Below are 15,815 nucleotides of genomic sequence, written 5' to 3'. Positions count from 1 at the left end.
TTTGGTCATGCTAATTTCTGGGTACTGTTTTCCAGCGGTACAGAATTGCTGACAGCACTTGGAATGTGGCAAAAGAATTAAAAATACTCTATTGGGGATGGAGGGTAGAGTGTGGAGAAATAACTGAAATGTGTGATGAAGTCACAGAAAGCTGCAGGGAGAATCCACATTGCTTATTTCAGCAAAAATATTAGCTTGCGTTCTGTGTGCTTGGTGGCAATGTAACATAAAGAAATAACGTTTGAGTAAAATCTATAAATTTATTTTGTATATACAAGCAGGTAAATTGGAAGCTCTGGGAAATATACAAGTTTGTAAGTTTTTTTGTGTGTCTCTTGAGAATAAATGAGATGCCAGCATCCATCCTTCCTTTCTAACTCATCCGGGAAACGGGCGACGAGCCGTAACATCGGGGTGTGTGTCATGTTGGCGGGGGTTCCCACGTGCCATTCTGGGACAGGACATTTAGCATCCTTGAAGGGAAGTGGAAACATCTTCCAAATATATGACTGTCAAAGGAAAACATTTATTTAAGCCTCAGAGGATGTAACCCACATTTCATTAGAAAATATTTGACCCTAAAACTAATATTCCACTTTAGAAAACAGATCCCTGACTTGTGACATTTTGTTTAGAGAAACACTGTTACTCAGGATTCAAGATTCATAGAATTTTAGAAAAAAATGTTTTCACTTTTCAATGACTACATCCCATACTGTTTCATATTTAGAAGCTGTTATATACTCTGGCTAATTTATTCTTTACTAGGAAATAATGTAATTTTAAAACACATAAAAGTGATGTCACCACTCAACAGTCCAATTTTGAACCATCTGTGAGATCTACTGTGACCCAAGTTTTATTTACAGGTGTTTTGAAATAGCATCAAGATGGGAGGCACAGCCCTCTCTCTAATTAAAATGGATCTCACTAAATGTATTAATTCTTGAAGTGACAGATATTACAGTGTTCCATGGAATAAATGTGAGGCTGGGATAGCACTGACTGCCAAGGCTGAGGGTTGCTGTGAGCTGTGTCTGTGAGCAGGTGCCTGGAGGGTGTCTCTGGCATCGTCTCTCTGCAGCTCTGTCTTCACCTGGGCCTCAGGGGGCTGTGTCCTCAGATTAGGGCTGCAGCATTGGGTAGAGGCCGTGACCACTCTGCTCCCCGCCAACTGGCTATCCGTGCTCTGTGCTGCTCACGCACCTGCGCAGAGAGGCACTCTCCTTTGCCATCGTCATCTCTAACTGGTGGAGAGGGAGGCTGTCCTTCCTCCCCGCTGGAGAAGAAAGGTGCTGCTCAAGAGAAGATGAGGCTGCTGGCTGCTCCAGGCTTCTGTTTGTGGCCTCTCCTGTGCCGGTTTGTGATTACAAATACAGCATTATATATGCATGAACAAACACTGAACACGACCAGTTTCACCCCACTTTTCAGCACGGAACTCCCCTCACCATCATCCCATCACACTGTCGGCAGCCATCTTATCAAATCAGTCCATCAAAGGTTGATGGGGGGTGGGGCCAGCCCAGTGGCATAGCAGTTAAGTTTGCTCATTCCACTTCGGTGGCCCGAGGTTCACTGGTTCAAATCCTGGGTGTGGACGTGGCACGGCTTAGCAAGCCTTGCTGTGGTAGGCGTCCCACATATAAAGTAGAGGAAGACGGGCACAGATGTTAGCTCAGGGCCAGTCTTCCTCAGCAAAAAGAGGAGGACTGGCAGCAGATGTTAGCTCAGGGCTAATCTTCCTCAAAAGAAAAAAGGTTGATGGGGGCCCATATGATTCCATTTTTTCACCTGGCAGGCCAAATTTTTTTTAATAGTGAAATGCCAATGTAGGATTACAGAAACTGTGGTGTATTTCAACTGTTCACATTCTCGGAATGAATACTTTTAACACACGACAATGTTTTTGTGTACTTGTGCTAGCTGCATATAATGACATCACTTGTATATTGACTCATGACACACTGTGGATTTTGTTGTCTGGTAATGTGCAATTTTGAAAATATCGTTGAATTTATTGTATCATGCCTTGCTGCTATTAAACACCAGAAGAATGAGGAACAAAGCTAAGAGTTCCTATATAGCAGTCTTAAAACTTCGCCTAAAAAATGAAAAATTTAGCCAAACATTCAGATGGTTGTTTCCAATTCACCATCCCAGAGTGAGGATATTTACAAACACCCAGGTGTTTGCATATTGCAAACACCACTAACTTGAGTTTCCTTTACGTTCTGTGGATTGCTCACCCCACACTTTACTGGAATCCTCCGGAGTGTTGGCAATTAATCTCTGTGTGAGATTTCATCTGCATGGTCTTCTGGTCTCTCTCCCAACTCCCTTTTTTTTCTTTCTTTTTTTAGGGAACACGATAGCAGTCACTGTAAAATTAAGATAAAATCTGAGTTTCCAAGAAAGTACAAAGGGCAACTTTTGGGAAAATCAAAGTAAGATTACAGCTTTAGAGAAAGCAGAAAGTCGATGGAGCGAAACAATGTACGACTTTAAAAGATGCAAACAGCGAATGCAAGTTGCAAGAAGACGCTGGTTTGTAATCCACCAGGGTGAATTCATCCTGTTTAAAGTGTAATTTTCCCTCTTGGTTTTGTGTCTCTCTTTCTCTTCTCTTCTCTTTCTCACAACCACTGAAAACAAGAAGGGAAGGAAGGAAGGAAATGAAATCTTTCCTCTGATATTTCTTTTCGATTTTTCCAATAAATTATGAACTCATTTGGTGTAAAACATATCAAAAATCCGTCATTTTGCAGAAGTATCATTTTCTATGAGGTGGATCACTGGGAGTGTGCTTAACATATTTGTTAAGGGAAGAGTGCAAAGGGGATTGAGATACACAGCAATCAGTTGAATCTTTGAAATAAAGGACCCATTTATTCACTGGCCAAGGCTATTTCTGTTAGATTGATTCTGTCCAGAAAAAAGTAAATGTTACTTATTTGTCTCTGGATAGTTAATCAGCACGTGGTGCTAGCGTGCTTAGATCTAGGGATTAACCATCGTTATTTGGCCAAAAAGGTCCATTGAATGAATATACCTTTTAGATGGAAAATGCACATTATGAGTGGTCTTTTGCCTCAGTTTCCCTAGCCTGCAGGACCTGTGCTGTGTGTGTTCCTTGACTGAGACGAGTCTTTATTTTTGGCAAAAGGGAGGCACAGGAAACGTGCATGTAGCAAGTCAAGGTAGAAGAAAAAACATATCTTTACTTTTATGCTTGCTCTTTGCTTTTTTTGTCTTCGAAATCTTGGCTTGCATTAAGTCTGACCAACAAATAAAAAAATTAAATTAAACAAAGAACCTATGGAACTAATACTTATGTCTTTGTTCCTTTTTTTCTGATGAAAAGACACAAAGTTGAGAATGAGATATCATAACAGTCAAGATTGACAATTATTCTGAGTCTGAAAATGACTTTGAGTTGAATTGATACGGATGAAAAGTTTGAAATGCACACTGCTCTCGTATGCCGTTTACGCCAGCTTCATTTGTTCAGACAAGATATTTCACCAAATCGGTGAATCAGGATTTGATAAAGGTGGGAGGTTGACTCGCTGAGTTATTTGCGCTCTTTCCCAAGTCACTGCTACAATCGCTGAGAATCGATTTTATCTTTAACACATAAATCAACAAAGACAAAGAGAAAGAGAGAGGAGACCACAGAAATAAAACAGTTTGGAAGCTAAGCGAAATCATATTGCAACCGGGAAACGCTGAGCAGCAATCCAATTTATTCCGAAGAACCCCTCCAAGGTTCAGGGAACCCTGGCACCAGACACCTCTGGAAGCAGCTGGGCAGACAAGGGTTAACAACAAGATCCTTGCCTAAGGAGATCAACCCCTCTTGAGCTCCATGCAGCACCCCCGATGCCGGCAGAACCCCTGATTTCTTTCCCATAACGACGAAAATGGAGGGGGCTGAGGTACACTCCAAGATGTGATACCCTCGACTCCACCAGGGGCGTCCTGGAGCCGGATGAGACACAGCTGTCCCCACCATCTGGGCTCCAGAAAGATGATGGCCAGACCCCGCCTTCTAGGCAGAACCTCCTAAGATCCACCTCCCAGGAGTCGGGGAGTCTGACGAGCCCGTGGGGAAAGGCGCAAAGGTAGTGGCATCAGGGGTTGTTTGTGGAAATAGCCCAGTCAGAGGACTCCAGCCCAGCCTGCAGTGGACATTCTCCACCACATCCTCAGTGTCACTTCCCTTACTCCTGATGGGCGTAAACAAGGATCATACACCTGAGGGAGCCTTCCAGCCAGATGACAGACACCAAAACAAGCAAGCGAATAAGAAAAAGCCACTTGAAGGAATTAGAGGCTATGAGGGGAGGACAAAATCTATAAAAGAAAAAAATCAAGATCAAGATATAGGGATATAATCAAAATATATTAAGAGGTAGAAGGTATTCTAAGAACAAATAGTTTAAAAGGGTTGAAAATGGTTGTCTCTGAGCAGAAGATGGGTAAGATGGGCTATATATTATTTTTTAATCTTTTTTAAAGATTGGCATCTGAGCTAACAAATGTTGCCAACCTTTTTTTTTTTTCCTGCTTTATCTCCCCAAACAACCCCCCCCGGCCCGTACATAGTTGTATATCTTAGTTGCAGGTCCTTCTAGTTGTGGGATGTGGGATGCCGCCTCAATGTGGCCTGACGAGTGGTGCCATGTCCACGCCCAGGATCCAAACCCTGCGCCACCGCAGCGGAGCGCGCGAACTTAACCACTCAGCCACGGAGCCAGCCCCTATATATTATAATATATTATTGAACATGACAAGATTCAAGCCTTAGTGAATTATTTGAATCCGTAAAGTTGAGAATGCCTAACTTCAGTTTTTTAAAATGCAGTGACTCGTATCATTTTTTTCTAATCCAAGTTTTCTTCCCAAAGTTTGCATTTTCATTTTAAAATGGGGTTCACAAGTTCAGATCCCTGGCACAGACTTGGCACCGTTTGTCAAGCCATGCTGTGGCAGTGTCCCACATAAAATAGAGGAAGGTTGGCACAGATGTTAGCTCAGCAATAATCTCCCTCACACACACACACACAGTCAGCCTCCAGAACTGGTATTACTGTCCGATGAAAACTTGAGTAGATGAAATCCCCAGTAGATGGCCATTTCAGGCAAAGAAAAAAAACGTCTTCCCACCTCCCCCTCTGCATCTCCGCACCTCGCCCAGGGCTGGGAACACTGGGGCATATGATGCGTGTTTTCCAGGGAAATAAATTGGTTACTGAATATGCATTCTTTATAAGGTCCTTTTACATTTTCTTAAATCCAAATCTTTTAGCTTTCAAGAAAAGGCAGATATCAAAATGTTGGATGAAATCCCACAACCATTAAATATTAGTAAATAAACTAATAAAAAATGTTTAAGTATAATTTCTGCTGGCCAAAGCCTTCATGTTTCAACTTCGAAAGTATATTCTTTTCTTCCTTTTTTTCCTCAAAAACAAAATGGGTTAAGAAACAACATTTGTAGTTGCCAGAAACTAGATTGACTCTTGTGGAAGCAATAAGGGTTTATTAAGGGATATGAGAGGCTCAAAGAATGGCTGGACTCAAGGGAGAGAGACTCCAGCAAGAGCTTCCAGGAAGAGCGCCCAGGACTGCTCCAGAAGACGGGCTTGCTAAGGGAAGCCCAACGACTCTGTCACCATGGGGAAGCCGTCACCACCCATGACCCCGGAAACATGCTGCTGCTTCCATCGTTGGCATCCACCAGCTGGAAGCCGTATCCTCTGTCTGCTTCCTTGACAACACCTCACACAGGTGTGTCTGTGGAGGAGAGCGCAGTTCACACCCCCATTCCACGGGGCCGGGGAAACTGGCAACATCGTTTTCTGGGTTCTGTGTTGGGGATATCGAATCACAACAGGAGTTACTAGAAAAATGTACAGTTGCAAACTGTAATAAACTGATGGATGGTTTCAAAAACTTGATTCCATTTCCCCCTGGGCACACAGCTGTACTGCATGTCCCAGCATCCTTTGCAGTTTGGCAAAGTCACATGACTAGGTTCTGTCCAATGGGAGTGGCAGAGCCATGTGAGCTACTTCCAGACTTGGCCCACAACCTCCACCCACAATCCTCCTCCTCCCCTCTCTCCCCATCAGCTGGCAGGATGCACAGAACCAGCTGAGGACCCTCAGGCCCTAGGGATGACAGAGCCCTACCATGAAAGGGACCTGGGTCCCTGAGTGACTGTGTGGAGCAGAATACCCCACAACCTCAGAGCTAACTGGACTCTGTCTGGGTTAAGCCACTGAGATGCAAGAGTGTATCTGTGGGGGCTGGCCTGGCAGTGCAACGGTTAAGTTCATGCATTCCACTATGGCGGCCTGGGGTTTGCTGGCTCAGATCCTGGGCTCAGACCTACACACTGCTTGTCAAGCCACGCTGTGGCAGGCGTCCCACATAAAAAGTAGAGGAAGATGGGCACAGATGTTAGCTCAAGGCCAGTCTTCCTCAGTAAAAAGAGGAGGATTGGCAGCAGATGTTAGCTCAGGGCTAATCTTCCTCAAAAAAAAGAGAGTGTATCTGTGTCTGCAGCTAGCATCATTTTAAACTAGTACAGGGCAGACCTGAAAAATAGATAAATGTCCTGTAAGTAAGCACTGTGCCTTCAGCTTTGAGTTAAAGCTTCAATCCCTAAAACTTCCAGGCTTCTTTAAAGTAATAATCCCCAACACCCCAATGATAGTTATTACGGGTTCAGAAATCTATCAGTGTCCAGTCTTTACTCCCCCACACACCAAATATTTATGGATATGTCAGTGCCATGTAGTAGGAATCACCCAATAAGCAGGTTTCAAAATGCAATGGAATAAAATATTGAACACTGTACAACAACCAAATCCCTTATAAAACCTTGTAAAACCTTTGTCAAGAAAATGCACCAAACTTACTTTATGATCTGCTCTATTAGGTATCAAAATGTTTGCAAATTTAAAAGCTTTCGTGATAGAGAAAATCATTTCTTTTCCTTTATGGGTCATTTACTTTTCTGCATGTTAACAGGTAAAAAAAACAAAAACTGACATTTACTCTAATATGCTACTTGACATAAATATGCATGGGTCTCTAGCACATTGCTCCCAGGAGCCCAGGGCGTGCACACTCAGGGCGTTTGTTTCCTACAGGCCCCAGAGAGGGAGCTGTAAACTTTCACGAGTGACCCTAAAGGTCACCCCGAAAGTTCCCCGTGGATGAAATGTCCAGTTCAGTTGTTCTCTTTCAAGTAATCCAGACACTAATCTCTTACCACATTTTAGGAATCAGAGGAAGATCTTAAAATGTTTAAATGTCACAAGCGTAATTGTTAATGGCATACTTAAGACTGGGATCCTTTATGATGCAGAAAACCACGGACCCTGCCTTTAACCTTCTACTCTCTGATCCTTGTATTTGGGCTGGAAAGGGAAGCGGTGGCGTTTGGAACTCATTGTGTGTGACAGTCAGCTTTAAGAGAGCCTGATGAAGGTCTCGGGTTCTGGCTTTGGGAAACTTGGGTAAAAATCCTGACTTCACCACTAAAGTGCTCTGTGACCCGGGGAACTTAGGTTCCCGCTCTCGGCCTCAGTGCCCTCATCTATAAAATGATTAAACCAAAGACTCCTGGGGGATTGAATGAGATAAAATATCTGAGGCACCTGGGGCAGAGCCCTCCACAAAGTCAATGTTGAGCAGCCATTATTTTATTGGGACGTGGAAACAATTTTAAACATCCCCATGTGTTTGGATCCAAGAGCAGAACCAGCAACATGCAGCTCCATTTGTACACATCTCCAGAGAAAAGAGCTCGGCAGCGTTTAAGGGATTTCTTTCATTCTTCCCTTTGCATTGAGCAACCACAATGGGCCAAGTAAAGACACCCAAAATACTGCCCTGAGCCTAGCAAGGACTTTGCGGGCGTTTGGTGGTAACTTTCATTGTCCCTTTTTCTTTCCAGGGCTCACCCTTCCTCCCAAAATTGCCCTCAAGAAGGCAACAGTAGCCTAGTGACCCCAAACAGGTCTACCCTCTGACACACCATCCTCCTTAAAACAACACACAATTGTTATTTTACGGTTCCGGAGAAAAGGAGTCAGACCTCGGTCTCATGGGCCTAAAATCAAGATACAGCTCGGACCAGGTCCTGCTGGAGTCTCCAGGCGAGAATCCGTTTTTCTGCCTTTTCCAGTTTCTAGGAGCCTGGGAGGGGCTATTCGTGTGCAGGGGCAGCTTCACACTTTTCCTCTCCCCAGCCCCCTAACTCCACCTTCCTCTTCTGCAGAGTCGCCCATCCCCACCCATACCCTGGGACATGGGACAGGACACCTATGACACGGGCCTCTCAGAGACACGGCAGAGCTGGGAAAGTGACAAATGACAGGAATGATCAGCCATTCATGTCCATCACGTGCCTGGCATTCCCGGGACCTGGCCAGACAGAAAACAATGCAAACCAAAGTGCATTACACTGTGTGTAATGTGGAAACAAGTCAAAAACGCATGTACACAATCCTCTGTATTTCCTGTAGGTCCTTACAAATGTAGGAAAATACCCAGATGGGGTCAGAAAGGATTCACGCCAGAATAACAGCAGTGGGAGGTGAGCAACCGCTTCCTGTTTAGAAGGGTACTGCTGTCCAGTTCACCAAGGTCCCTCCACGCTCCACGACGTGCCTTCACCTGAGGGGAGGTGAGCTCCAATCCATCCAGCCTTGGGTTCCGGTTTTGCTTTTACTTGAAACAGAGTCAAGAGGAAAGTGAGTTTTTCCCTTGTGTCTCCTTTCTAAAGTGGGTGAAAGAAATTCTGACCAAGGGAGTCAATTGTTCCCAGAAAAGCGGTAGAGCTCGTATTTCTTTGCAAAAGTAAAGAATAACTCTGAGGGTCCATATGCCAAAAAAACATGCCCCTTTTAGAAATTACTAGGGCCTTCCCAGCTTTACCTGGACACAGAGTTGAAGCCACAGACACTGTGGTGGACACAAGCGTGGGTTGAGGTCAGTGTTGGAAGTCTCTTGCTCTTTCTGCTCCTCTGTGTTTAGATGAACCTAATAAAGTGTTATTTTTGGATAACTATGCTTGAATAGATTGTTGAAATGTCATTTAGCCCCAGGACAAATGAAAAATGGCAGCTGCTGGCCTTACAGAGGGTCCAACCAAACTGGTGTTTATTCTCTCCCAACTCCGCAGAATTTCCAGTGTCTGGAAACGTGAGAAAATGTATTCTTAGAGGCTGATGTCTATATTTTATATAATTTGTTGATAGGCATTAAACAGGAAAATAAAATTAGAGTTGTATAAAAGATTAAATCTGTCTTGTCTTCCATCTGTTTATGCCATTCTTTGTCAATGTACATTTCCTCAATAGACAAGGTTTTCAAAAATTTCATTTAAAAGTGAAAAAAAGACAACACCAAACAAGGTTGCACTACCTGGAAAACTGTCATACCCATGGCATCTTTAGTGAAAAGGCTGTATAGAACGAGCCACACTGTTCTCAGACAGATCCTGATTCACATCTCCAGCGCCATTGGAGAAAGCCAGCCCACCCGCAGCCCTGAAAGGAACCTCCCTACTCTTCTACTACATTGTGACCTCATCTCCTGGTCACAGATGACTGGCTGAGAAGGAACCGCCTGACCTAAGCCAAGCCAATCAGATTCTCCCTCCTTGAAATTCCATCCACCAATGACACAGGCTTAGTCTGGACCAAGGAACCCCAAAGCCATGGGGCAGCAGAGAAACTGGAACAGAGAAACGGGGATGACAGCAGAAAAACACTGGAGAATGATAGCAGTAATACGTCGACTCATTAGGCACATACTGTGTCCCAAACTTCACTCTAAGTGCTTCAAATATTGACATATTTAGTCTTCACAGCAACATGTAAGGTAGGTATTATTATAGCCATTTGACGAATGACAGAATTGAGGCACAGTTTGGACATAAAAACTCAGAGAAAGAACAAATAGCAGGATGCCATTTGGTGCCAGAGACAGAACGATTGATTAGCTGCTAATGATTAAGGACTCAGCGGGATAAAACTGATAAAATCGTGCTTCACAGAGACAACGCTCCACTGCTCTGTTGTCTGCTTTTCCACGGAAGGCGGCATCTCCCTCCCGCTGCCCGCAGACCATGAGAAGATTTGCTGACGGGCTCCAAGCCCTCATCTGAAGGCTGCGCCACAGGCCACAGGGTCTGCGAAATGAGCGTTGGGTACTCCCACCCTTCTTACTCCTTCAGGTCCAAGAAGATCAAGTTGAGTCCTTCACACCTTCATCTTCAGCCTTCACCCGAGGGTGAGCACACCCTTCCCGCTCTCCAGCTGGGCACAAGGCAAAGTTTATACGGACCCGCCCTTCCTATGCCACCTAAGCCACGAAGCCAAGTCTCACTGTGTCTCGAAGCCTCCCTCAAGCCTTCAAGGCACACCTGACTTCCTAGGCTCTTATCACCCCACCTTCTTCCTAGAAACCAATGTAACGTCATGAAGTTGTCACTTGAATTAACTGTGATCCTGGAGCCCTAAAGGTTGGGAAATATGGCTGCTGAAGGCATTTCCCTCTAACGGCTCCAGAAAGTGGACAAGAAGGTTAACAAGTGGTTGTAAAACGGTCAATTTGCAGGTTGCTGGATGCAGCAAAACAATGCCTGATGGCACCCAGAATCTTTCGCAGTGAGGAAGGAGGGATTTCTTGAGCATCAAGTCTCTCCCCTAGAGTCCATCTCGCCGAAGAAGTGCCTCTCGCGCAAACCCTGGTGAGGTGTCTGCCTCCAAGGCTGGCGGTGAGGAACGTTGATGGAGCTCCCAGCGTTGTGTCAAATTCGTCCATCAGCAGCTTATTGTCAGCTCCTGCGTGGGAGGCCCCGGTCCAGGCACGCAGACAGAGCAGGGACAAAGCAGCCCATCCTGCCTTCACGGAGCTCACGGGTGAGGGAGGAAGACAGAGATGCTCATAAAGAAGGAAAATATAGTGTACATCACATGAGCACAGACACAGGCAAATAGAGCCGGGACAGGGATAGCAATTTTTGTGGGTGGGGATGGAAATTTTAAATAAGGTAGTTAGGAAATGCTTCCCTGAGAAGGGGACGGTTGAACAACTTAGAGGTGGAAACACAGAAAAGCCAAATAATATTATGATGATGATGATCACAATAGTAATAATAATAAAAAACACCTACATTTACCTATATAGTACTGCCTATGTGCCAGGTACTGTCCTCACAGTTTACCTCACTGATTTTTCGTTTACTGATAAATAAACTAAGGATCAAGAATTAAGAGCTTGTCCAAGGTCACAGGGCAATAAGCTGGTGGTGACCCAGCTAGTCGGGCTCCGGCGTCTGTGCTCTGTAGCACAGCATCCCTCTGCCTTCCCCGTGATCCAGTGGGGAGTGGACAAGGTGGCGAGTCTGCAGCCGTGTAGACGGGGCTTGAGAGTCCTGCCTCTGCTGCCCACTGGCCAGAGGACACGGGAGACCACTTCCTTCTTGCTCCTCATCAGTGTGTCTGTGATAATAACAGGACCCTCTTCACAGGGTTTTTGTGAAGTTTAAACGAGTTATGGATATAAGAGTCTTACATGGGTTGCTGGCACAGGGCAAGTGCTCAACAAAGAAAGTCATTCTTATTAATATCACCATTATGGTTAGTACCTTTTAAATCGTCGGTAGGAGGGGTCAGCCCCATAGCATAGCAGTTAAGTTCGTGCACTCTGTTTAGGCAGCCCAGGGTTCACCAGTTCAGATCCCGGGGGTAGACCTGTGCACTGCTCATCAAGCCATGCTGAGGCAGGCATCCTACATATAAAGCAGAGGAAGATGGGCACGGATGTTAGCTCAGGGCCAGTCTTCCTCAGTAAGAAGGGGAGGATTGGCAACAGGTATTAGCTCAGAGCTAATCTTCCTCAAAAACAAAAATAAATGAAAAATAATAATAATAAATCATGGGTAGGATGCAGGGGAAAGCAATCAAAGTCACCCTCAGTGGAGAGCAGTTCAGGAAACCCTTGTCTGTCATCTCTGTGGAGTCTTTCACGAGCTCTCAACCTTCCCACATTTCTGACTTTTTCAGTCGATAAACAACATGTCCAGAGAGATTGGTGGTTCTGTTCCCAACCATCAACAGCGACTGATGGGATGAGCAAACTGGAGGAAAGCGAAGAAGAATGAAATCCTGTGATTACCCCTGGGGGTCCCATGGGAAAAAGTATGTCCTTGTAACACCACCCCATGGGCAGGAGATGGCAGCTCAGATGCTTACTATCAAAGACAGCATCAGTAGTCTTCAGTTCTCTCCATAGAAAGGGCATAAGTTCTCTGCTTTAAAGTTTAGCAGGATCGTCAATCTTACAGCCTCTATTTGGAATAATTTGGCAAATGCCCACAGCAAGAAAACACTAGCCTAAAATGGGCCAGCAGGCCGAAGGAGAGAAAGCTAGAGAGTATTACCTTTATTTTCGACATTATAGGACCGTGACAATATCTATTAAGTTCCCAGGAAATTACGATTATTTTACCTTTCTAAAGACGCTCTTGAGTGGTCCCTGATTTCATTAGCAGCAGCCTCTGAAAAAACAACAAACCTTATTGGCTGAGAAATTCAAACTCTAACCGCCGACAGGCACATTAGAGGGGACAGGACGAGAGGCGTCTGGTAGACGGAGGCAGAGAGAGGAGGAGCTGCGGTGAATGACGGAAAAGAAGCCGGCTCTCTCGGGAGGGATGTGAGTCGGGCTCATGTGAACGGGTACCTGTTTTTCTCTAATTTACACAGTTCAATTTCCACTCTTTGTGACTTCAAGAAACAAAGTAAGTTATGTGAGCCAATTACCTATGTGCATTTTCCTCTTCATTTCTCTCGGGCAAAATTCTGATTTAATTTCAATCCATAGGGCAGTTGGGCCCATCACATTTGAATGAACGTGGTTCTTTGGATGTGAGACGGCGCCATCCCAGATGCCTCCTCGGTGCACTATTGTGGATTTGGAGAGAAACATAATGGGTTGTACTTTTAGTGTTCAGCAAATGGTCTCAGAATGGCCCCCAGGCTCGCAGATGGATTCGGTAGCTGGCATTCCAACCTTACAGCATACGTGGAATTCTGACTTGAGGACTTTGGAACGATTCCACAGTATCTGAGATAGCTGTGTCAGTCCATCAATATCCACACGAAAGTCTAGGAAAATTAAAATTCACGAATCCAGGAAGTCAGGACATCTGGTTTACCCGTCGCTCTCCCTCCAGCTCTGCTGCTGCACATGCCCCCATTTGCTCGGCGGTCATCACGGTTTCACGCAGACGGGATGTCTTGCTGTCGGGACTAAACACACTTGACTCAATCAACAGAGTTATTGTTCTGAGGCCAAAACATCTCCGACTCATAACCTGGCTGTTGTTTTCCATATTAAATGAGTGTGGCATTAATTTCTAGCCCTGCCTTGGTAGAACGGAGAGGCCAGCACTATAAGAAGATGGAAAAAATAAAAATAGCATCCTCTGCGCACTCCCCTGACATACATTCTCATTTCACCAGTCACACCACAGCAGCGGAACAAATATTACAGGCCTGTGTAAAGTTCTAGAACTGACGCAATAAATGACAGGAGCGTCCTATCCTCAGCTATTCTCATTTAAGATGTTTCTTCTCTAATGTGTTTCTCCCCTGAGTCTTTGTGAATCCACTAAAGTAAAAACCTTTAAGAATGTGAAATTCATTGGAAGCTGTCCTCCATTTAAAGCACAGAAATTGCTGGCTCTCACAGTCTCCGCTCTGTCAGTTTAATTGGACACAAACACGGGTATTTGCTGCGGCAGTCACTAAGCAGCACTGTAAAACTGGCACGCCAGCTTGGAAACCCTGCCTGAGCACTGTGCTCACTCTCCTGCTTTTTTACTGCCCCTCTTCCTCCTCAGCACAGCTCAGGCCTGCACGCCTCCAATTACTGCCTTTCTTCTAGAAAGGAGTCAGAAAAACCACCTTTACCACCTTCTTCTTTTCTAGGACCCAAACCCAGACCGATAGGGCATTTGCCCCCCAGCAAATAATAATCAAATCTTGGGACCTAGGGTGTTTTCACACGGCTGCTCGTTGGCCGTGGAAACTGACTCCTGAAAGAAAGAGGAAAATTCAGATGTGACCTCAGTCTCTAAATGTCATCACCTTTAATCCAGCAGCTCTGAAGGGGAACTAACTACCCAGAATCCTTTGTCACATTGGTGAGGCGTTCCAGGGTCTGGGAAGAAACTGATGTCACTGAAGCCTGCTTCCTGGGAAAGGAGAAAAAGGCCATAAGTGGAGCTAACGGAGAGTAAGAAGGGATGGTTGTTGTTTCTTTTCTTTTCTTTTCTTTTATCTTCTTTTCTTTTTACACTTTTGTATTCAACCCCTTTCCAAGCTCCCACTTCGCCTGAGGTCAGATAGAATTCTGCATGTAAACCATGCAAAATAGGTTTTTGGTGCAGCAAACAACAGTCAAAAAATCCTGCTCTTTATTCCCAGCAGAAGTAAAAGGCTCCATGAGCAGTCGCATTTAAACGCGATAACCACCACAGTCAGAGCAAGGAGGGTGTCTGCTTTGGGCACCGGTAAGTCCCAGCGCAAGACCGTGACTGTTACAAAGTGGGTGATTATCAAATATGTTATGAAGGAACGAGTAAGTAAATGAAGACACGAAATGTAGTTCCAAACTTATTTTTATTTCTTTCTTCCCTCGGTGCATACACATCTGTGCTGTCTTTCCTGTTGGCAGCTCAGCTCCACCATCATCTTCTTCTGAGCCTGGGAGCTACATTTCCTGTGTCCATTCCCCTCTAAGCTACCATTTAGAGTTTGAAGTAAGGGGAAGTCAGGAGAGATTGGGCTGGCAGAAGAGAGCAGAGCCATTGTCGCTGGGAGGCCACGCTGGGCAGCCGCGGTTGCTTTATAACCCTGTCCAGGAGCTCTGGCCTGTGCTCACAGCAGCTCGCTGAAACTCTCCATGAGACCCTGCTTCTCCAGCACTGCAGGGGAGGTTCTGAAAATCAGTGGCTTTTTCTTTGACGCTTCCGCTGCGTCCTCCATGAGCTTCCCTCTCCCACCTTACCCCAACCCATAATGTGTAAGATCTAATTCCTGTTCTAAGTTTCTTATTCCTGTAAAGCTTGCAGTGGACTCTATTTTCTATCAAATCTAAGTCCTAACTAATGTAACATGCTGCAATGTCATATATACATATATAAAATCATTTTCATTTTATCAGAGTCACTGCCCCCCGCCCCCCAAATTCTAACTGTGGAATTCTTCCCTGGCATCTGCTCCTTGGAGTTAAATCTTGAGCAGTTTCTGGAAGGATAGTTGGAAATTGTATTGATTAGAGGAAGGAACCTATGCTAGTGGTCTGCGCCACAGGATCATCATTGGGGGTGTCTGTGAATAAGAGATGGTTCACTGCTCTAAATGTGTTTAGCTGGAAGTAACCAAGCAACCACTCAGCAAACAAGTTAGCCATAGGGAGACTTGGTAATTATTCAGTAAGATGTCTGGCAGTGACAGCAGCATTGGTTCAGAATCCAGGAGATATCAGCAAGGTCCAAGACTCTTTCTGTACTCCAGTCTTCCATCATCAGCCTATTGGTTTACTCAGAAGGTGTGTACCTCATAGTAACAGGATGGCTGCCACAGCTCCAGGCATCAAGTCCTCACAGTTCAGGCTTAAGCATCAAGATGCATAGTACACAGTGCAGACTGAGAGAAGAGAGTACAAAGAAGGGTCTTCTTCTATTACCCTTTCTTTTATCAAGGAAGCCTATTTCTCAG

General features: G+C 45.0%; 2 long non-coding RNA genes across 5 annotated transcripts; one reads left to right on the top strand and one right to left on the bottom strand.

The window, feature by feature from the left end:
* Positions 1–240: 240 nt before the first annotated feature.
* LOC103548051 (uncharacterized) lies at positions 241–9,582 on the bottom strand. Of its 4 annotated transcripts, none has more exons than XR_011541880.1 (5): positions 9,445–9,582; positions 8,956–9,214; positions 2,250–2,381; positions 1,207–1,351; positions 241–509 (listed from the first exon to the last, which is right to left on the bottom strand). It is a non-coding gene; the product is annotated as an uncharacterized lncRNA (long non-coding RNA). The 4 variants fall into 4 exon arrangements; XR_544148.2 differs by having other exon boundaries at positions 8,956–9,060; positions 9,445–9,574; XR_011541882.1 differs by lacking the exons at positions 241–509; positions 1,207–1,351; positions 2,250–2,381 and adding an exon at positions 8,518–8,748.
* An 83-nt stretch (positions 9,583–9,665) lies between these two features.
* LOC139084475 (uncharacterized) lies at positions 9,666–14,697 on the top strand. Its single transcript, XR_011541883.1, has 3 exons — positions 9,666–10,946; positions 12,093–12,829; positions 12,913–14,697. It is a non-coding gene; the product is annotated as an uncharacterized lncRNA (long non-coding RNA).
* The last annotated feature ends 1,118 nt before the right edge of the window (positions 14,698–15,815 follow it).

The sequence above is a fragment of the Equus przewalskii genome, chromosome 7 (assembly GCF_037783145.1).
Source record: "Equus przewalskii isolate Varuska chromosome 7, EquPr2, whole genome shotgun sequence".
Lineage (NCBI taxonomy): Eukaryota > Metazoa > Chordata > Mammalia > Perissodactyla > Equidae > Equus > Equus przewalskii.
The sequence above is the reverse complement of the archived record's forward strand: the minus strand, read 5'-3'. Positions and strand labels throughout refer to the sequence as shown.